Consider the following 23,110-nt stretch of genomic DNA (forward strand, 5'->3'; position numbering starts at 1 on the left):
GAGAGAGAGAGAGAGAGAGAGAGAGAGAGAGAGAGAGAGAGAGAGAGAGAGATGGCTATTTGTTGCTGCCATAGAAGAGTTTTCAGGGAGAGAGGGAGATTGGGAGTGTAATAGAAGTTGGCGTAGGAATAGTCCACAAGGGTAACATCTATACCAGACTTTAATGTAAAATCTGAAGGGGCAGCTAGGTAGCTCAGTGGATGGAGAGCCAAGCCTGCATTGGGAATTGGGAGGATCTGGGTTCAAGTTTGACTTTTGAAACTTCCTAATTGTGACCCTGGGCAAGTCACTTAACTCCAATTGCCTAGTCCTCACTGTTCTTCTGCCTTGGAATTTATATTTGGTGTCAATTCTAAAATAGAAAGTAAGGGTTTAAAAAAAATAAAGAAAGAATCCGAGTCTCTCTATTTTGGTCTCTTCTTCTCCTTGCCCAGGAGCCTGAGATTTATTTCTTTAAAAAAAGGAAGAGCCTGAGCTTGGTTATGGCACTCCCATTACTCAGATGCCAAGGAGATCTAGTTTTGGCTCCAGCAATATCCACGCTTGCCTATCAAGAACTTGGTCACAAATGCCAGGGGGTATGATGGTATATCTAGGTGACATGACAACTTGGCATTTGTGATCTGTGAGTCCTAACATTCAAACAACGGGCTTATCAGCTTTGAAACACTGAAGCTGGATGCCCTTTCCTCAGGGCAGGGGATGCATGGAGGGTGGACAACAGGGGGTAAATGGCACGCTGAGGTGACCCCACTTGTTCTCTTATGCGCAAGCGATAAATAGAGCATAGCCGGAGAATGCTGGGAAACAGCAGGTAGTGAGAGCAGAGAGAGGAACTTTCGTGGGCAAGGTTCAAAGCTGGGGGTGAGGAGAGTGGGGAGGGGGAGCTCACTTTGTACAAAAGAGTCTAAATGAATGAAAAGCCCATGACAGCACTAATAACAGCCCCAACCACAAACCAAAGAGTATGTTTTTCATGTATGCAAAAGAAAAAAATGTACATAACACCTCTAGCCTTTTCAGTGACACACTAGTGATTAGCAATATCTTTGAATATAAATAATTCGCTAATGTTCCGGGAAGCCCAGAAAGCTTTTCCCTTCTCTTATTGAACTGTCACTTCCTAAATCAATAGTTCATTTTGTTTCCTGCTGGCTTATGTTCTCATTAGGATCAATTGGCATATTCAATTTAATTCAATGGGCATTTTTGAATCCCATATAATGTGGGAGAAACGAGAAAATCGGCAAGTATAGATTAAATACTTACTGGGCTCCAGGTACTTGGAAAACAGGGACAAAAAATGAAATAGTCTCTGCCATCTAGCTGCTTACATTCTATAGAGGGGCAACAACTTCTACAAATAGAAGTAGACAAAAAATAAATGTGAAATATTTTTATCTCATTTAGGGGGCTCAGGAAAGTCCTCATATAGAAAGTAGAGGAATGGTTAGGTAGCAGAGTAGTGAGAATCCTAGACCAGAGTTAAGAGCACCCAGGTTCAAATTGTACCTCAGACAGCTCCTAGCCTTGTGACCCTAGACAAGTCACTTAACCCTGACTGCCTAGCCCTTGTTGCTCTTCTATCTTAAAAATGATAATAAGATAGAAGGTAAGAATTTTTTTTAAAATAAGGCAGGGCTTGAACTAAACTTTGAATAAATGAATTTTTAAAAAAGCATTTGCTGAGTTCTGTATGTGTAACTCAGCTCAATGTAAATTGTAGAATTATTACAGAATCATAAAGGGGATGGGATTTCACATTCACGGTGCCAAACATTGTACTAAATGCTGGGGATTCAAATACAAAAGCAAGATAGGCCTACCCTCAAGTTTATATTCTGTGAGGGAGAGCCATGACATAGAGGGGAATATTGGCCAGGAAGAAATATTTTGGTTTGGGGAGTTACATGAGCAGAGACATAAAGAATCGATTGATGAGTCATTTCCAGTAGCAATGGCTCTTTGGATCTAATTGCAATTTTCAGGGAAAGAGGTGGGAAGGGGAAGGAGATAACTTGGCACCAATGGCAAAGTTAAAAGATGGCAGGCATGGAATGTGAAGTATGGCTAGGATCAGTTGGATCTAGTGGGCCATGTGAATTTGTGCTCATATACGGTCACCCATATAGATAGAGTGGGCTCCAGGGTAATAATTCCAAAGTTGAATGGGTTAGGCCCCCAGGGCATTGTTTCTGGAGGTCCAGTGGGTTCGACATTTCAGCAGCAGGTGCATGGAAAGAAGATTTGAAGTATTCTAGGAATTCTAGGAGGTGGAGGTAAAGAGGGAGTGAATACTAGACACAGGGGTCAGTTCATTCAAAAGCACTGAGATAGGAGATGGAATTTCTTGCATTGTGAAGAGTTCCAAGTCTTGTTTATCACTAGACATGTAGAATATATGTAGAGTAATATATAACGAGTCTGGAAAGGTAGCTTGAAGCCAGGTCGTACAGCCTCTGAAATGGCAAGCAGAGGAGTTTATTTTTGAGCCTAGAGGCAATAGGCAAATGTTGAATCGTGGAGAAGAGGGCAGAAGAAGAAGAAATAGCCTGGAGGAAATGGAAACCAGCCAGACTGGGCAATATTTAGGGATTTAGAAGAACATAGAGTCAATGATAATCCCAAGGTCTTTAGCCTGAATGACTGAGAATTATTCTATAGGCAAGGAGGTTAGAAGGAACAGATTTTTTTTTGGCTAGGGATTATGCTACGTGTTTTACAAGTATTTTCTCATTTGGATCTTGAAACAATCCTTGAAGGTAGGAACTATTATTATTCCCCTTTTTCAGGTGAGGAAACTGAGATGAATAGAGGGTAAGTGACTATAATCAAGTTTGCCTCATTTTAATCTTCTACAGACAGGTTTGCCTCCTTGTAGTTTTCTACAGACAATTTTTCTTCATCATTATTTTCTATAGATAGATTTACCTCATTGTGAATTTTGGTAGGTAGAAATGCCTCATAATTTTCTTCCAACAGAGGTGCCTCATTGTAACATTCCACAAACAGGGGTGCCTCATTGCAGTGTTCATATAGCTAGCAAGTGTCTAAGGTTTCATTTGAACTCAGGCCTTCCTAATTGCAAGTCCAACACTATTCACTGTTCTAAGCATGTTGAATTTTAGCTTCTGGAGGAACATCCAGGTGAAAATAATTAAATATACTCAGAAAAGTCTGACTAGAACTCTGGAGAAAAATTTGTGTTTAGTATCTAGGTTCAAGTTATGATTTGAGAGATAGGATTATTGAAGTCATAAGAATGAATGCATTCATTGAAAGAGTCAATGGAGAGTGAGAAAAAGAAAGAAAGGAGAGAAAGAGAGGCAGAGGCAGATAGGAGAGAGACAGAGAAAGAGACAAAGACAAGGGAGAGAAAAAGAGAGAGACAGAGAGACAGAGACAGAGACAGACAGAGAGAGAAGAATAAGAAGAGAGACGAAGATGGAAAGAGGAGAGAGGGAGAGACAGAGACAGAGAAAGAGAAAGAGAAAAGAGAGAGACAGAGACAGAAACAGACATAGAGAGAGAAAAGGAAGAGAAAAGGGTCAAACATGCTCTCATTTAGTTATTAAGGAGAGGAAGAGAAATAGCAGAGGAGATAAATGGGTGCTTAATCAAGGAAAGAGAATCAACAGAAAGCAGCAGCAGAAAGTTGAAGGAAGAAAGATCATCCAGCAGAAGGATGATGATACTTTGCTGCAGAAAGGCTGAGGAAGATGAAGACTAAGAAAAAGTCACTGAATCTGGCAGTTAGGACATCATTGCTGCCCTTAAAGAGTAATTTCAGGAGAGTTGCCAGCACTTGTGGTTATTGAATAGTCAACACACTGACTGCATTTTCTAGTTTAGTAAAAGGTAAGAATCATTTAAGACAATAACTTGAAGGAGTGACGTGGTCATGGGAAATTTTTCCTTTCTTTTTCCTTCTTTTCCTCCTCTTCTTTTCTTGACTTTTCCTTAGGATGGATGAGTATTGGGAGTTTTATAGACAGAAGGAAAGGTGCCAGTAGAGAGAGATTGATGGAGCTGGTTAGACTGGGCCCCTTTCTCCAAAGGAGAGGAAGGGAGCTGTGGCAATAGAGACAGCTATAATGACTGATGAATATCCATGAGTGCAGCCTCTTGATACCAAAGGAATTCTAATAACCCTCCCGTGTTGAACCTTATCTGACCTACTCATAATTGGTTTATTCAGAGGTACTGGGGTTTGTTTGCCCTAGATTGGGCAAGCTACCTCATTTCCTTAGTAGAAAACCCCATAGCTCCTGACCACAGGCCATCTGGAATTGGTCTATTAAATGGATAGAACCAATTTCCTGAATATGTGACTTCATTTCCCAGAGCCAGATAAAAGCTGGGCCCAGATTGGCAGGAAAACAGATATATATTTCTTCTTGTAAGAATGAATATTGTTTGTATTATATCAATAAACTCTGTAGTTAAGTTAGTCTTGAAAAGAAGATGGATCAACACATTTTGAGGTTGGAGGGAGAGAGAAAAAGGTGAGTGATGACTTAGGGCAGTGATAGGCAAACTACAGCCCCTTGAAATGTTCTATCCAGCCAGGTGACATTATTCCTAATCTGAGGAATACAATGAGTAGGATACAATACAATGAAACTTTGAAAGTGTTGCCTTAGAAACAGTTGAGCATTTCCTTTCCTTTGGCCCCTTCTTTAAAAAGTTTGCCCATCACTGACCTAGAGAGATTTTAAGGTATGAAGAATGGGAGACAAGAAAGCTCAGTGTGAATGGTCCTATTATTCTGATTTAAATGGTATTTGTTGAATCTGGTAGTAAGATAGTTTCCTCTTATTTTTTTTTTGTCTCCTGGTCAAATTATTGGGTGATTGTTTTAAGACAACTAAACTCTTTAATTTAATTAAAATATTTCTAAACTCTCTAGTGTTGTCAAGGCCTGCCACAATCCATCTTCAACCTACTTGGTATCATTTATATCAAGCTCAACTCTCCCTGCCCCCCAAACACCAGATATCTAGGTCTACGTGATTTTTTAGCAGCCCTCAAATTTCTTATACTGCTTTTGCATTTATTCCATTCTTTATTATACCATTAAAAGAGTTTCACAATTTCCCCAAAGTGATCCTTTCCACTTCCCTCCTTCTGTGTCCAACTCAGTGACTAATTTATACATACTGTTAGATAATCTCTATAAGTTGTTCATTCAAATTCATGTCATATATGGACAATAAACATTTTTTTTTTAGTAACTCTTACCTTCAGTCTTAGAAGGCAGAAGATTAGTAAGGACTAGGCAATGGAGGTTAAGTGACTTGCTCAGGGTCACACAGGTAGGAAGTGTCCACTGAGCCACCTAGCTGCCCTCTAATAAATATTCTCTATCCACTTGATCTTTCCCATGTGGATGGTTAGGCCAGACTCTTTTGGAGTAGTGGTAGATATTGTCTAAAAGACATTGCACTGCTCTGGGATTTGATGCAATCAGCCAACGTCATTCACAAACAGGAAAATTGGGAGAATTTTAACATGAGTGAAGATCCTTCAACATGAACTCCGTGATGGGTTTCTTCCATCACAATGGCAAATCTCTTAGGCAAGCACAGGTCTTTCTGTTTTATGCTTTGCCAGAAATTTATGACCAGAGCATTGTCTTACATAGGGTTGTTTCTGTTTTTGTATATTTTAAATCATGTTGAATCATTTTGAGGGGAAGCATTGTGGTTCAGTGAAAAGAATATTGGAAGCTGGAGACTTGAATTTGAAGTCATGAGACCTGAGTTTGAATCCTGATTTTGCCTGTGTTATCCTTGGCAAATCATTTAACCTCTCTGAGCTTTTGTTTTCTCATTGCTTAAATGAGGGGTTTGGACTTGATGACCTTTAGGTTTTTTCTAGCTCTAAATCTATGATTCTGTGAGGTATGGGCAGGAGAAACTTTGTTTAAAAAGAACCTTTAAGGCAGCACTTTGCTGTTCTCTCTAGCTGTGCAGCCCTGGGCAAATCACTTAACCTCGCTGTCTGCCTCAATTTCCTCAACTGTAAAATGGACATACTAATAACATCTGTTTCCTAGGTTTGTTGTGAGGATTAAATGAAATAATATATTTTTTAAAGCCCTTAGCACAGTTCCTGCCCCACAGTAGGCAGTTAATAAATGCTTCCTCCCTCCTTTCCTCCCCCTCTGCTTTCCTTTCTCTACATTAAATGCCTTTTCATAATAAAAAATGAAAAGTATTATATATCTTACATTCTGTCTTTCAGTCAACTGCGAAATGTTAAGTGTAGTCAACTCTTGAATCTTGCTTGTGAAAGCCTTCCTGTGCTCTACTAATACTCTCTTGATTTCTGCGAGGATGACTCTCATAAAGATTTTGTATCTTTGTATATGTCCCATATAGAGTCAGTCTATAGGTCTGTGGTTAATGTTTTCCTGGTTGCTTTGTTTTATTTTATTTATTTTTTTTTATTAAGAAAATCTGAAGCTTTCCATTTCTTTCAAATATTCCCTTCATTTAGATATTTTATGTATTGATCTCTCAATACCCTCACAATCGTATCACTTCTAGCACCTATCTCCTCTCTATACACTTAGTCCAACCTGATTGTTTTTACCATCTTTGTTCTCTTTAGTACCATTTCTGTTGCCCCTCTGAGGGCAGTAGGATGTCCAGGTTCACATATGATGGCTCTTCTGTCCTTGCCAATAATTTTCCATTTGCCAGATCCAGTGGTTTCTTCACAGAGTTCATCTTCCCCATAGAAACAACAGCCTGCCTTTTCCATATTAACATTCTACTGGTGTTCCCATATGACAGTGAGACGTGAAATGCAATAGATTCCAAAAAGTAAAAAAAAAAATGAATAGCACAGGGAGGATATTGAGAGGAAAATGGCGGGTTTGAGTAGGATGCGACATGATCAGTGAGGAACTTCAGAGAATAGGAGTCAAAACAGCTTCTAAGGGAAATGTCAGATGAGAAGAAAAGATGGGCTGGCCAGATGGTGACAGTGAGGGATAACAGATGGACAGACAGGTACTCCACTGGTATCCTGATGATATTAAGGGGAAGTGAGAAAGACCTAAAACATATTGGTTAGCCCTCTTGTGATGAATTAACAGGATGAAATGGATAAAAGTCACATAACATGGGCAGACATGGATGTGTTGTGATCAGCATTGTTAGAGTTCCCTTCCAAATAAATGAGATCACAAATCCATTTAAGGGGGAGAAGCTAGGTGGCTCAGTAGATGGAGAGTCAGGCTTAGAGACTGAGAGGTTCTAGGTCCAAATCAGGCCTCAGATACTTCTTAGCTATGTGACCCTGGGCAAGTCACTTAACCCCCATTGCCTAGCCCTTACTGCTCTTCTGCCTTGGAACCAATAAATAGAATTGATTCTAAGATGAAAGGTAAGGGTTTAAAGAAAAACAAGCAAATCCATTTAAGTATTTTCTTATACTATGGTTATTAGTAAATGCAAATCCTTTCCCTCATTAAACTATATGCCCCTCAAAAGAAGAATTGGTGTGGTGTACATCTTTGTAATCCTAACACCTAACATAGACTCTGTATACACTGGGCTCTTAATTCAACTCAAGTAATCTCAAAATTTGTATTCAATAATGGATACAAATATGTCTCACATATATGTACATACACATGCATATATAAACATTCATACATACATATATATATGTACATATATTACATGAATCTGGAACACTTACCTCCTTGTCCTAATGCTAGGATAGTCAATAGATCTCCTCTATTTCAAAATGCAAATGTGTCTTGTATTAAGCAGACTTCAGATCCTGGAGTAGATGGATATCCATGATGGTGATGATGGTCCATATTTCCTTTGTGTGTCATTGGGAGGTAGTACATATACTTCTTTTTCCCCCAGAGAGAAAAGAAAAGCTGATGGTAGGTTTTGGAAAACCAGAAAGTGCTCTTATAATATGCAGCATTTTTTTAATCTCTGAGAACTGAACAATTCAGGCATAAATTTTTATAGCAGCAAAAAATTGGAAACAGAGATGTTGACCATTGGAAGAGGAATGGCTTGAATATACTGTGGCATATGAAAGTAGGGGACCATCACCATCCCATACACAGTCATGAATGTAAGGTGTATATGGAAGATTGTAAAGACATATGAAGCCAAGTAGAATGGTGTGAGAAAAACCAGGAGAATAATATGCTTACTGGCTATAATTATGCAAAATGAAACGAACTTAAAACCTGCCCAACTCCGACTACTAGCATTGATCAACATTGATCCAAGAGATCAAATGATATAACATGTAATCCACAGTAGAGGAGTTGGAGATCACAGGAGCAACATATAATATATAGTGTCAGACTTAGTCATTTCATCAGTCTTAACTGTTTTTTCCTTTTGTCTAAGGGAGGAGTTGATGCTGGGAAGGGTATCAAGAAATGTTTGGGAAGCAGCTAGGTAGAACAGAAGATGGAGTACCAGTGTGGAGTTGGGAGGACCTAGATTCAAATCTAGCCTCAGACACATCCTAGCTCTGTGACCCTGTGCAAATCACTTAACCCTGTTTGGGGAAAGAAAGAAAGAAAGAAAGAAAGAAAGAAAGAAAGAAAGAAAGAAAGAAAGGAAGGAAGGAAGGAAGGAAGGAAGGAAGGAAGGAAGGAAGGAAGNGAAAGAAAGAAAGGAAGGAAGGAAGGAAGGAAGGAAGGAAGGAAGGAAGGAAGGAAGAAAGGAAGAAACAAAAATGATTTGTATGAAGAACAAAAGGCATCAAATAGATTTTTTTTAATGGGGCCTATTCCTCATGAAATGGCATTTTTTTGTTATTGGCTTGAATAAAAATAACTATTGGAACCTAAAACATCTTGACGGAAAGGACTTTGATAGGCCATTCCTAATCTCATCAGGGTTACCAATAATTTCCCAATCAACAAATCCAGTTTTCTCTCCTCAAAGCTCATTCTTTTTGAGGATTTTGCAGAATTTGACACAGTTTATCATGCTCTCCTGGATATGTCAGTTTTTTCTCTCCTAGCTTTCATTACACTATCCTCTCCTTGTTTTCCTTCTTGACTTGGTCTTCTTTACCAGTTCACTAAGCTCCAAACATAATTGGGCAACATGTATGTAAAGGATGGAGAGATATGGACTAATCCATAAATCCTGGGTCACATACTAGCTTAAGCCAAAGGATCACAGATTTAGAATTGGAAAGACCCATACTAGTCACCTGTAAGAAAGGTGTGTCTCATATCTCAACCCCAAAGATTGTAACTAAGAAGATGTTCTGTGTCCTAATTATTATATCAAAGGAGAACATTTCTTTGATGGACTTACAGAATTAACTATAGGCAGCAAAGAGAGCAGAGAATCAGCCCAAAGGTAGTGTAACCTTCCCCTTCCCCTAACCACTAATCACACCATTAAAGAAATTGGACCAGTAATAAACGATGCTTCTAGTCTGAGAGAGGACAAAATTGATATATGGAGGGAAGTTCAGTTCAGGACTCTTCAATAGCCCCAATCTTTGGGACCAAGGATGAAGCTATACACATACAATGGAACTTCATGAGATCTCTAGAAAGGAAGAAAAGACTTCCATCTAAGTAATTCCTGTGAACTACTATTTTGCAACATATGTTCTCTAAGTTTGAGCCCATTTTGTTTTGGACTCTGTATATGCTTGTGGGAGAGCATGTCTCAGATACTGAGGGGGTTAAAAAACTTAACTCCTTATTATACTTATATAAGTAAACATCCCTCTGATAATTGATATCAACAAATAATTAAAATTAGGGAAAGATTAACTGGTTATATGAAGGACACTGGTGGGGGCTCAGGTGCTATAGTACTAGAAAATCACATCCAGCCTCTCAGTATTATCCTTATAATTTTGAGAGGAGAAATAATTAACCACTATCTGGGCACCCAACCAGTAAGATTGAAAATTGGCAGAATGAGCCTAGAGAAATGCATCATATTCAATCTATCCCTCTCATTCTACATAAAGGAAACCAAGAATTGCCCTTGAACACAGATACAGTGGTCAAGGAATCTGGAATCTGAATTTAGGCCTTTTGACTCCAAACTGTCTTAGGAAATTTGGCACATTTTACCTAAGTTATAACTTTTTGAAGTGGTCAACATTAAAATTGGCTGACTTTATCTATCCTTTGCCCTATACCTACATGTTTCTTGTAAGTGAATTAATAAGGCAGACCTCAGGAGATATGGGTAAGAGACCCCTAGGAAAATAGATGGGCGAAACAAGAATTACTAAGAAAGGATATATTCTCAGCATTATGCCTTTCCTTCCCTCTTCCTCTTTCCCTTATTCTCCCATTACCCCTTTGTCAGACTCCTCACCTCCAGTTAGGACAAAATTGAAAGGTTAAGTCAAAAACTAAAAAAAATTATGAATCTAAGACTTGCACTTGTCTGAAACTACTGCCATCACTTTGACTGGGAACAGCCAGTAAGTTGAAAGGAAAGGGCTAGTGTGGAGGGTTATCAATATAGACTAGAAAAATGGATGCTCCATTTGAAACTATGTCCAAAGGACTATCAAACTGTTCATACCCTTTGAGTCAACAATACCACTACTGTCTGTATTCCAAAGAAATAAAAACAAAGGGAAAATGACCTATTTCTACAAAAATATTTATGGCAGCTCTTTTGTGAGGCGGCAAAGAAATGGAAATTGAGGAACTTTCCATCACCTGAGGAATGGCTGGACTAGTTGGGATATAATTCTCATGGAATACACTTGTGCTATAAGAAATGACAAGCGAGATGCTTTCAGAAAAACCTGGGAAAACATGAACTGATGCAAAGTGAAGTGGGAAAAACCAGAACATTGTACAATGTAGCAGCAATATTGTATGATGATCAACTGGAAATGGCTTGGCTATTCTCAGCAATACAATGATCCATTATAATTCCAAAGGACCTCCAGAGGGAAAAACAGATGGAATCTGAATACAAATCAAATCAAATTTTTTTTTACTTTATGTTTCATGGTTTGTTTGACTTTTTTTGGTCTGTTTCTTTTGTAACATGGCTATATGGAAATGTGTTTTGCATAACTACACATACCTAATCTATATCAAGTTGCTTTCTCAAGGAGGGAGAGAATTTGGAACTTAAAATTAAAAAAATAAACAAACAAATGTTAGAATTTTTAAAAATGTAATTGGGAAAACAATAAAACAAGAGAGAGAGAGAGAAATGTGTTCTTATATAAAGAGTTGGATCATCTGCTCTCTTTTCAGTTTTGATAGCTGAAAGAAAAAAAAATGTGGGGATAGGGAGAAGAGGGGCCGAGACTGCTCACGAGCTGGCCAAAGTGAAGGATGGGCCTCTATTATTTCAGAAATAACCTTGCTAGTTTCTGTGTTATTTAGGAATTTATAAACTGAGGATTTTTTTTTCTTTGCCCAGCATTTCATCTCAAGGAATATAAGGAGAGACAGATGGATAGATCAAAACAAGAGTCACCAAAAAGAGCAATAGGACATCCTGCAAATCTCATAGGAATGCCAAAATTTCAGGGTCCAAGTCTGGCTCACCAGACTTCTGAACTGAGGTATCCATTTGTGGTGAGGAGGATTACTTAGTTTTTATTTAGGAGACCTTGCAGGAAGGGACGCAGAATTCCAAATGGAATGGGGAAGCAGGAAGTATGGCCTCTCTCTCTCTCTCTAAGATAGACTCCATGGTGGTTGGGACAAGTTGTAACTGACCCTGGGAGACCTCAGAGGAAGTGGAGTTTGCACCCAGATTTCCAGAGATCCTGAAGGAAGACTGTTACCTACTTGTGGGAGATTTTGGTAGAGACTATTAATCCCAACCTGAGTTGCAGGTTAACTTGGGCTGGGTTAGCTCCCAGAATCTACCCACCTGACGAAGTACAGATAGCGGTCCTGGAGGAGCTGCAACACTGCTGGAGTGCGTCAGGGCTCTCATGTGAGGATACCCACTTCAGTCCTGCTATTCTCTGGGCCCTGCCTTGCTTAGGTCTCAGTTCAGTGTAGATAAGTCCCTCCCCTTCCCCTGTGGTTTGCCCTTAGTCTGGAAGTGTAGAAACCCCTATTCCCATCCTTTACCATAGTTCCCTTAATTACATTTGTTACAAACTTGTCATTTGGTTGCTAGTTTCCATAAGCCCCTTATCTAGATGGTACAGGGTGACAGTTAGGCTTAATTGCCACTTCTGTTAACAGACATTTTCTTTAGCAGTTAAACCCAGTCTCCCTAACTTGTTAAGTCCCATCTTTTGTCATTCCTGTCTCCTACACACCCTCTGGACCCACATTTAATATTTAAGTTAACTCCCCTGGTTTCCCCATAAGACATTGTAGGAGTGCAACAATACCATTACTGGGACAATTATCAAAGAGTCAGTTCTCTAAAGCCTGAAATGGGCCTATGCAGGATTATGCCAAAGACATTATAAGAAGGGAAAAAACAATGGTAGGAGAAAGACATCCTGTACCATTATATGAATGGCATTTGGAGAGGGGCCAGTGAGCATCATGGGCATAAAAGGAGGGAAAGGCAATGGCTTATTAAAAATGAGGTAGTGTATTTCTGGGAGAAGTCAGTTTTTCACCAAACTTTTTTTTTGTTTTCTTATGTACAGAATGGCAAAAAAACAAAAAAAAAAAACAAAAAAAACCCCAAAAAACCCTAAATAACCACCTGAATACATAGTCAAGAAGTATATGTTCTAATGGGGGAGACAGCATGCAAATAGCTAAGTAAATACAGAGAAAAAAAAAGATAAAGGGGAAAGCATTAAGGGAGGTCTGAAAGAAGACGGCTACTGGAAGTGGCATTTGAACTGAGCCTTGAAGGAAATTGGGGAGCTTAGGAGGCATAAGAGAGAAGGTAGAGGGGCAGCTGGGTAGCTCAGTGGATTGAGAGCCAGGCCTAGAGATGGGAGGTCCTAGGTTCAAACCTGGCCTCAGATACTTCCCAGCTGTGTGACCCTGAGCAAGTCACTTGACCCCCATTGCCCACCCTTACCACTCTTCCACCTAGGAGCCAATACGCAGAAGTTAAGGGTTTAAAAAAAAAGAGAACATTTTAGGAATATGGGACAAATAATGCAAAGGAGTGGAGACAAGAGGTCAGGTTCGTGTCTGTGTATGAGGATCAGCAAATAAGGCAGAGTAGATGAGGGAGAGAGGAACAGGCAAGTGAGAAAAGGACCAAGCAGTGAAGAGTTTAAAAACCAAACAGAGGATCTGGGCAATTGGGGTTAAGTGACTTGCTCAGGGTCACACAGCTAAGAAGTATCTGAGGCCACCATTGAACCTAGGATCTCCCTTCTCCAGGCTTACCTCTCTATCCACCTCGCTGTCCCTAGACTTCTTTTTTAGGAGAATCCTAGACAGCTGAGTGGAGGACGCAGTGGAGTTGGGGGAAGTGCTATGGCAGGAAGTCCAGTCAGAAGGCTATTGCAATAGTCTAGACAAAAGGTGAGGTATGAGTCAATGGCAGGGATGCAGAAGACACATGTTGTGGAGGGAGAATTTCAGCTGTGCTTTTCAGTGTCCCCCACGGCTGCTAACTATAGCTACTGGAGAACCACATTTGTAAAATGGGGTAATTGGTAGGTGATCTCAAAGGCAACCACTTCAGGTCTATCTTTTTATGAGTCTTTGAAAAGGATAACCCAGTTCACTTCAAGGCTAACTAAATTATGAGCACAGCCTTCGTAGCAGTCTTTATTTTCCACCCAGCTGTGTAGAGTCAGACCAGGCAAGACTTACCAAACAAAAAGGGGGAAAAGAAAAGAAAGAGAAGGCATGGAGGGTCCCTTCCATGGAGGTGCACAGGAAGTGGTAGATGTTGTTCTTCAGTAGATTAATTATGTCTCACTCTTCATGACCTCATTTGGGGTTTTCTTGGCTGAGATACTGGGTGGTTTGCTATTTCCTTTTCCAGCTCATTTAATGGGAGGGGAAACTGAGGCAATCAGGGTAAGACACTTGCCCAGGGCTGCATAGGTGGTTTCTGAGGGCAGATTTGAGCTCAGGGAGTCGAATCTCTGACTCTAGACTAGGAACTTTCTCTACTGCACTATGTAGAAATGCAAAAGGGATTGGGGATGAGAAGCAGGTAGGGAAGGGGGAGGAAACTTTGAATCTCTTCTAATGCTAGACTTGGTACAACTACAACCCTTACCTGTGTTTAGTTATTCTGCTACCTACGGATGTGTAATCCCCAAAGACTTACACAGTGGATCACCTCCATAGCCTATATTTAAAACCTCTGGGACAAATGATTATATTCCTCCTTCCCTTTTTTCTTAGAGGTAGAATGGTATGGTGGACAAAGTAATAGAAGGTAGACTTGGTGTGAGGGAGATCTGGTTTCAAATCTCACCTCATACATTTAGCAGCTGTGTGAATCCCTTAGTTTCCTCATCTGAAAAATAGGATTAATAACAAGAGCTACTTTGAAATCCAATATGTGAAGGTGGCACAGTGGATAAAGCACTGAGCTTGGAAGCAGGAAGCCCCGAGTTCAAATCTGATCTCATAATACACTTATTAGCTGTGTCTCTTAACTCTTTGCCTGAATGGCAAACTACTCTAGTATCTTTGCCAAGAAAACCCCAAATGGAGTCATGAAGAGTCAGGCATGACTAAAAACAATTTTAAAAAGTTCACCCCACCACCACCAGCTTGAAAGTACTTTTTCATAGATTCATTCCTTTCAAGTACCACCTACTGGATTTAGAAAGGCTCCTTCACAGGAGGTGTCACAGAAGTTACTTGTTCTCATAATAAGCTCCACTCTCCCATGATACCCAAAATCCTACTAGTTTTTACCATTGAGAATGCACAGAAAGCAATCAGAGACAGAAAACAGTGCACATGATCATTCAATACAGAGTAATCTCGTGTGTTACATTTTTGCTTTTTTTTCCTTTTCAAGGAGAAAGGGAAATTAGTTAACCACTCAAAAAAAATTTTTTTTGTTCTATTTTCTTTCCTTATGCCTGGTTTCTAGAGTTCAGAAAATTTGTGAGGCATTATTTTTTTTACAGAAGGAAAAAAAAAGTTGGAAAGCCAAAATGCATTTATCTCTCGAGATCTTCCCACTGGTATACTAACTATAAATACTGTACAGCACAGGAGTTCTTAAGCATCTAATTATAAGGGAACGGCTCAAGCTGCATTATTAGCAATAGTTAAAAATTAGCTCTATTGATTATATTTTAGGTCCTAGGGGGAATAAAGGTGGTCACTGAGAAGCCAAACACTGCTGAGTGACAGCTCTGCCTGGAATCGGAGCTCAAAGGTCAGAGAGTGTCAATATTCTAGATTAGAATATTAACATTTGTTCTTCTCTCTGAGGTCAAAGCAGCTTTGATGGCCTCACTGAGCACACCTTAGCTAAATCCAGCCTGTTGATGAGGAAAGTAAATTGCTAGAGAAGATAGGATGCAGCAAGGTCGAGGGAGATGATGGCAGATGAAAGATACAGTGCTGCATCTCCAATAAGTAATGACACAGCCAGTCTACTAAGGGCAATATAAGCCATTTGGATTGTGATGCAAATGAGAAAAAAGTTTTTTGGGAGGGAGTATCCTTGAGAAAATCTATTAAGTTGTGATGAGTAAGGCCCAGACAATGAGAATGTGAAGAGATTATAAAATGCCCGACAGAACTGTCCTGGGAAGAAATCTATAGACAGAGCTGAGCAAGAGAGGGCTGGTAACAGAAAACTCAGACAATAAAATCAAATCTGATCTGTTGCTGATTGAGATTACCCAGCCTGCTCTAAGAGCGAATTGGTGAGTCTGAGAGAGACCCAGGGAAGGTCAGGTGCCAGAGGGAACCTGGAGCTGTTAATGTTTGAGTGATGGGATTTTCAGAAAGGGCTTTAACTGCAATGAACTTAGCTGGAGCAGATGAGAATTGAAAAGTGATTTCATTAGTGGTGATCAGTCCCAAGTGAGTGTGGGTAGGAAAAAAAAGAGAAAAGACAGAGAAGTAAAGCAGTCCAAAGCAAGAACTCTGCTGAGAAGCAGCCCATTTTTCTGTCCCACTGTATGGAGAGCACTGTGGTTGAGTCCCTGCAGAAGGCATAGCAACCACCACCATTTTGTATTTCTAGCTAGATATATTGCACGCCTCAGGTTAGGGGGGTGGTGAGGAGGCAAAGGAATTATCTCCATCTTCTTCCATATGTGATGACTTATAAGACATAAGAGATCATGGAAAAAAACACTGACTTAATTCCACTTTGGACTCATGGATTCATAGTTAGAACCCCAAAAGGCCCTCAGACAGCAACTTACCCAACCCTTCATTTTTATGGATAAGGAAATTAAACCCCAGAAGGATTGATTTGACTTGTTCAAGGTCACAGATATAGCAAGTGGCAGAATCAGCATTTAAAGCCACATCCTTTGACTCCAAATCTAGGGTTTTTCCCAATATATCAAGCCTTTGGTCCATTGTGAACCTCAGTTTTCTCATTAGTAAAATAAGAGTGTTGACCTGGATAATCTTCAAGGTCCCTTTCAGCTCTAATGCCCTGTGGTTCTAGGACTAATTTACCAATAGCAACCACAGAATCTTAGAAGTAGAAGAGATTTTACAGAAACACAGATAGGGTTCATGCTGAAGCCTTACAAAGAATAGAACACCCAGCTTTCAACCATTTTTTCCTGCAGGAAATTTATCTCTGCTGAAGAATGCAGTCATGGAATATGGATTGATTCCTGTGATTACAGAGGATTACAAAAATGCACAGTAAGAAACAATATTAACATGTGAATACTTCTCTATCTTATTCATTTTGTTTAAAGGGTATCTTTTTCTCTAAAGGCAATGTAGCACTTTTATCCTCAGAGGGCAGGACACTACTCCCATGCTTCCATTTTCCTACCTAAACAACTAAAGCCCCACTAATCTCTTCTGGGAGGACTAGCACCTCTGGAGTGAGGATTTTCCAAATCTTTTTCAGGACTGCACATCCATGTTTGGTATTCACCTATCACTCATCTCTCACCTATGGCCCCATAAGGCTGTACATGAGCATGCACAGCAGCCATACCCTGGTGAAACTGTCTCTGTAGACAGGACAAACCATGTTGAGGGTAAACAATAAGCCTCAACCCTTCAGTGAGTTAGGGGATGTCTACCCCAAGCATGTGGAGACTTCCCCTGGCAGAATGGGCAGAGACAAGCAATCTGCTCCAATGGCCATGAAAGCAGATGAAGTTAGATTGACCATTGGAGAGACCAAGGTCCTCTTCTGAATCCCAGGCCATCATCACCAGCTATCCCCGACTTTTGTCTTACCATTGGACTCCAATGATTCTAGAAAAGAGAGTAAGGCTGATGACTTTGAGCATTTTTGCCTCACTTAAATCCAATTCACTCTCTGGTCAAGACATCCCCCCATGATGTCACTGATCCTCTTCAAAAAACAAAGGACAAACAATAACAATAGTCATTAGAATGAACTAGAACTATTTCTAGCATGGACCAATAAGATCAGCCCTGAGCTGATCAAGCAATGAATTGAATTCCTTTATGAAGTTTTCTGTAATGGGGAGAATGTAACCAAACCAGATCTTGTAGCAAGTTGGAAAGGGAAACCTCTGCCAGAGTGCAAACAGAACTACGACATTCTTTAATCTCCTCTAGTTTACCCTCAGGGAGGGGAGAGATTCTAAGCTGCAAAAGTGACCAACACCAACAAGAAAGAACCTCAAGAAGTATATTCAGACAAGAATGGGGGCAGGAGGTGGAATAGGATAGAATAATCCATCCTTGTTATAACTGCCAAAATCACCTTCCTAAAGCACAGGACTAACCATTTCACTATTCTACTCAAGAAGTTTCAATGTTTCCCTATGGCAACCAGTATAAAGCAGAAACTCCTTAGGTTGTTCAAAGTCTGGATCTAGCCTACCTTTCCATACATTACTCTTCTTCTGGTATATTAGCTAGGCCATAGCCAAATTAGACCATTTGCTATTCCCTGTATTTGGCATCCCCTCTGTGCCTTTAGAGAGACATATTGCAGGCCTAAAATATATTTCTTCCTCATCTCTGCTTCATAGGATTGTTCTTTTTCTTTAAGACTAACCTTGGGTACCTCCATCTTAGAAATGTTTCTTCTCCTCAGATGTTTTGCAACTGGACAATGGCTCTTTAAAAGTTCCCAAACTTGCTTGGAGTAATTTACACCCGACAGATGTCTCTATATGTACTGCTCAGAGGGAAGTATCATCCCACTGTCCTTAGCACATGGGCATCCCCACGAAGGTGAAGAAGGAAAGAGAAAGATTCTTATAAAACACCCTTGACGGTCTCATTATAACCATGTCTGCTTCTGATGGGCATATCAAAGAGTGAAGAAAAATAGATGAGACCTGACCAGTTAATCAGAGAATTCTCCTGTTGCTTTACAACTATGCCCAGCATCAGCTTGTAATCATTAACACCCCTTCCCACCTATTAAACAAGAGAAAACATTTAAATGTGTACCCAAGGCCCAAAGAGGGACATCTTACTGATTATAACCTCATTTGGCTACGGGTGGCATTTGAGTGATTGCAGTGATTGGTGGTACAAGGTGCTGAGCAAATATGCTCCAAATACTCATTAAGGCCATGACCAATGTTCTGGAAAGTAGACATAGATCAAACTCCATGGGAAATGGACACCTGCAAGGTGCTATATCAATGATATATCACAACAGCCTTAACAGAAGCTCCTATTGGGCAGCAAAGTAGCACAATGAATAGAGTGCCAGGTCTGGATTCAGGGGTCTAATCTGGGTTCAAATCTGCCTCAGATACTTCTTATCTATGTGACCCCTGGGAAGATTGCCTAGCCCACTCTCCTGCCCTAGAATTGATACTAAAACAAAAATTATGGGTTTAAAAAATAAGAAGAAAAAGAAGTTTTTATAGCAGCTACTCTCATTAAGAGGAACTCGTTGAGAGCAGGGTCTGTCTTTTACCTTTCTTTGAATCTCCAGAGCTAGGCTCAGTGCTCATTCTCAGTAGGCACTTAATAAATGCTTACTGACTGGTTCTCACTCCCAAAGCTATAACAATTTGGAGATCCTGATGGTATCTTCTATAGGCAGACATAAACACTGTGGGTACTGACAAAAAAATAGGCTCAAAACTTGATACCTCAAGTTTTCCATCTGTCCCATTTTGACTAGAATCAATATCATAAAACTCAAAAATCAATGGTATTTACTAGAGAACTAAGTCAAATGTTGCAGTATTTGCATTTGAAAGATGGGACTCAGGATTATAAGATCTAAAGTTGAAAATGATGTTAATAGATCATTTTTAGAGAAAAGGTAACCAAAGCCCCCCAGGAGGGGAAATGACTTGTCCAAAGTCATGTAGCTGTAAGAAACACAGTTTGAATAATGCAGTATAAAAATAAGGTTCAAACCCAGGTTCTAAAACTCCAGAACAAACACTCTTACTCCAGAAAGGTGAAATATCTTCACCAACATCATACAAGTAAGAAGCAAGGCTGAGATTCCAACCTAAGTCTTGTAATTTCCACTTTGGTACTCTTTCACCTACTTTTACATTGCTTTTTATGATGCTGGCTCTATGAACTCAGGAAAATCACTCAAATTCCATGAATATCAGTTACCTTGTCAATAAAGTGGCGATTCAGTCATTCTCCAAGCACCAAACTCCTTCAAATGATACAAATGAATAAATAGAGGTCCAGGAAGTGAAGAACTCACTTCCCCTAGATCACACAAGTAGCAAAAGGTCAGAGGAGGGAATTGAACCCAGGTCTTCTGACTCCAGAGCCAGGACTCTTATTTTAGATCATATCCATATTTTTCTAGAAGCAGAATAGAATAGTAAATAGTACCCTGGACTCCAGAGTCAGGAATGCTTGGGCTCTGATGGGTTCAAATCTCATCTCAGATATTTACTAACCAGGTAACCTTGGGCAAGTCATTTCATTTCAACCTCATTTTTCCTTAACTGCAAAATGAGAAGGTAGGACTTGATGATATCCCAAGTTTCCTTCAGGTTCTAAATCTATAATCTTAAGATTCTATTACTGTCAACTATGTTCCAGGTATTGTGTAAAGTGCTGGGGATACAAAAACAAAAGTGAAAACATTCTTGTCCTTAAGTAGATTACCTCCTATGGAGAAGTAATAGGAATACAAATATTCATTCTCTCTTTCTCTCTCTCTGCCCCCCCCCCCCATATATATGTACATGATATAGATATCTATAAAGAGTGATAATATAGAGACATAGATAATATAGATATGTATTACATTACCTTCTATGGAGAAGCAAAAAGAACACAGATACTATTTCCCCCCTTCCCCCATATATGTGTACATATATGTAATATATATATATAATGGATGATATAGAAATAATATAGATAGACATAGATAACATAGATTACCTTCTATGGAGAAGAAGCAATAGGAACACATATTCTCTCTCTCCACATATGAGTACATATATATAACAGAAAATATAGAAAGATATAGGTATATTACCTTCCCTTCTATGGAGAAGAAGCAATAGGGACACAGGTCTATCTTTCTAGATAAATAGATATAATATAGAAAGTTCTGTATAGACATAATATAGATAGATATGGATAATAGCTAATATAATTATCTATATCCATATATAAATCTAGTATTAGGAGTAGTAGCAATTGGGAGGATAAGAATAGAGATAACAATATTTTGGCTCCTAATTCTCTTACCCCACTCCATATCATCCAATCTATTGCCAAAGTCTGTCCATTTTACCTTTGCAACTTCCCTATACCCCTCTTCTCTAACACTGGCCCCACCCTGGTTCAAGCCCTGGACACCTCATTCCTGGCTGCTTAAATAGTCCAGGTTTCCCTGCCACAAGTCTTTCCCCACTCTAGTGCATCCTCCACTTAGGTGCCAAAGTGGTCTTCCTAAAGCAGAATTCACCCTGGTCACCCTACTACTCAACAAACTCCAATGGCTCCCTATCACCTCCAGGATCAAATATAAAACCTCAAAGTCCTTCATAACCCAGCACCATCCTACCTTTCCAGTCTTCTTATACCTTATATCTCCCCACACACTCTGGGATCCCATGGTACAGGCTTCCTTGCTATTGCACAAGCACCATTCTCTATTCTCAGAAAGAACATTTTCACTGTAGTCTCCAGTGCTTCCAAATGCTCTCCCTTTTTATCACTGCCTCCTGGCTTCCCTGGCTTCTTTTAAATACCAGCTAAAAGTCCACCTTCTACAAGAAGCCTTTCTTGATCTTCCTTAATTCTAATACCTTCCCTCTGTTGATTATCTCAGTTTATCCTATGAATAGCTTGCTTATATGTAATTGTTTGCTGTGAGTACCTTGAGAGTCGAGACAGATTTTTGTGGATGGTGGAGGTGGACTTTTTTTGCACATTCAGTTCTTAATACAGTACCTGGCACATAGTAGGCACTTGATAAACGTCCATTGATTTAAAAAACAAAAAAACAAAAAACAACCTTGCCTTCTGTCTTAGAATAGATACTAAGTATCAGCAGAAGAGAGGTAAGGGCTAGGGTTAAATGACTTGGTCAGGGTTATACACTTAGGAATTGTCTGAAATCAAATTTGAACCCAGGACCTTAGGGCTAGCTAGCTGTCTTATGTTAACTGACTTTTGACTAATATTTGTTCCTTTCTCACCAGGTGGTTGTGAAGAAAGCAGTTTTGTAGTTCATAAAGCACCCCGTAAATGTCACTTATTTATCATCACATCTGTGTCATTCAAGGTGAGAGGGACCCCGCCTCTAAATTATGCCCCTTATGCCCTCTTGGCTGCTTTATTGTATTTCCAGATGCGCTTCTAGTTCTCTGGCAGAACTTGGGGCGCCGAAGTAATGGAGCTTCCTATCACAAAGGGAGCAGCGGGCAAACTACAAACTAACCCGATGATAGCCTTCGACCACCTGTTTGGAAGATAAGAATTAGGACAATGGCGCCGTGTGACGTTGTCTGGGGGAAAAAGTTCAGTGACTGGCAAATGCTAAACAGATAACAACAGTTCTTTTTCCTCTGCCTTTCAGCCTCCAGGGTTCTCCTTCTCTTCCCCCACTCCCCCCTCTCCTCGCGCCGACCCCTAGAAACTGTCTCCTCTTCCACTTCTTACCTGGAGGAAATTACCTTGGTTGCCCTTCGTGTGTACGTGCGCTCGAGGTGTCTATGTGCGTGGTGTGTGTGGTGTGGGTATGTTTGTGTGAGATGAGTGCGTGAGTGTGTGCATGAGAGTGTGCCGCCTTGCCCTTAAAACTTGCGAAAAAGGGTCTGCAGAGCAGCTCACCTCCTGGGATCACTCCCACCCCCAAGCCTTCAGCCTTCTTCTTTTCTTCCCAGGCTCGATCCAGGGCCCCCCAGGGCTTGTCATTTTCTACAAGGCCATCCAGTCTTCCTCTTAGGGGGCCCAGACCTCAGTCCTAGTCTCCTTCCTGCTCTCCAAGAGGGGTGGGTCCCCTCCGATCCCCTCCTACCCCTCCACAAGAATCTATCAGGTTTCGTCCCGCCCTTACACCAGAGGGTGGGACCTTTGGGGAACTGTCAGATAATGCCATGACAGCAGAACCCCCCACCCCCACCCCCCAATCCAGCTCCTCAAATCACTTCCCCAGAATGTTTCCTCCTCTGTCCTGCCAAGACTGTTCTGCCAAGGCTCTCTCCTCCCTCCGCCCCAAGCAAAAATCATCTCCTCCCCTTTCCATCTCGCCACGCTGAGAAACTCTTCCTACTCCTACCTCTTACAGCCACCCTCCTAGGGCTCCCTCTGAGCACCCCACTCTTCACCACCTTCTACTCACTGACTTCGAAGCTAACCTCTAAGGACCAAGAAGTTCGAGGAAGGGATTGGGTGGGGTGGGGTAAGCTGGGTGGTGGGTCTCTGTCCTGCCTCATCTGACTAGTGAAGGGAGGTTGCTGGCAAAGAGGAAGGAGGCTTGGGCATCGCCGACCCCAGGCAGTGGTGGAAGGGGGACTGAAGCAGAGAAGAAAGAGTGTGCGTGCGTGTCTGTTGGGGAAGAGAGAGAGAGAGAGAGAGAGAGAGAGAGAGAGAGAGAGAGAGAGAGAG

The 23,110-nt window shown here is 40.5% G+C and overlaps 1 protein-coding gene and 1 pseudogene across 1 annotated transcript in view; both read right to left on the reverse strand.

Annotated features, from left to right (window-relative positions):
• Positions 1–22,503, reverse strand: part of TLR5 (toll like receptor 5) — a 95,964-nt gene extending 73,461 nt beyond the window's left edge. The window contains exon 1 of the mRNA XM_044673361.1: positions 22,334–22,503. The gene's annotated coding sequence lies outside the window, so the exon portion shown is untranslated. The remainder of the gene's footprint in view (positions 1–22,333) is intronic.
• LOC123246003 overlaps positions 1–23,110 on the reverse strand; it is a 59,960-nt pseudogene that overhangs the window by 36,598 nt on the left and 252 nt on the right.

This window comes from Gracilinanus agilis, chromosome 4 (genome assembly GCF_016433145.1).
Source record: "Gracilinanus agilis isolate LMUSP501 chromosome 4, AgileGrace, whole genome shotgun sequence".
NCBI classification, from domain to species: domain Eukaryota; kingdom Metazoa; phylum Chordata; class Mammalia; order Didelphimorphia; family Didelphidae; genus Gracilinanus; species Gracilinanus agilis.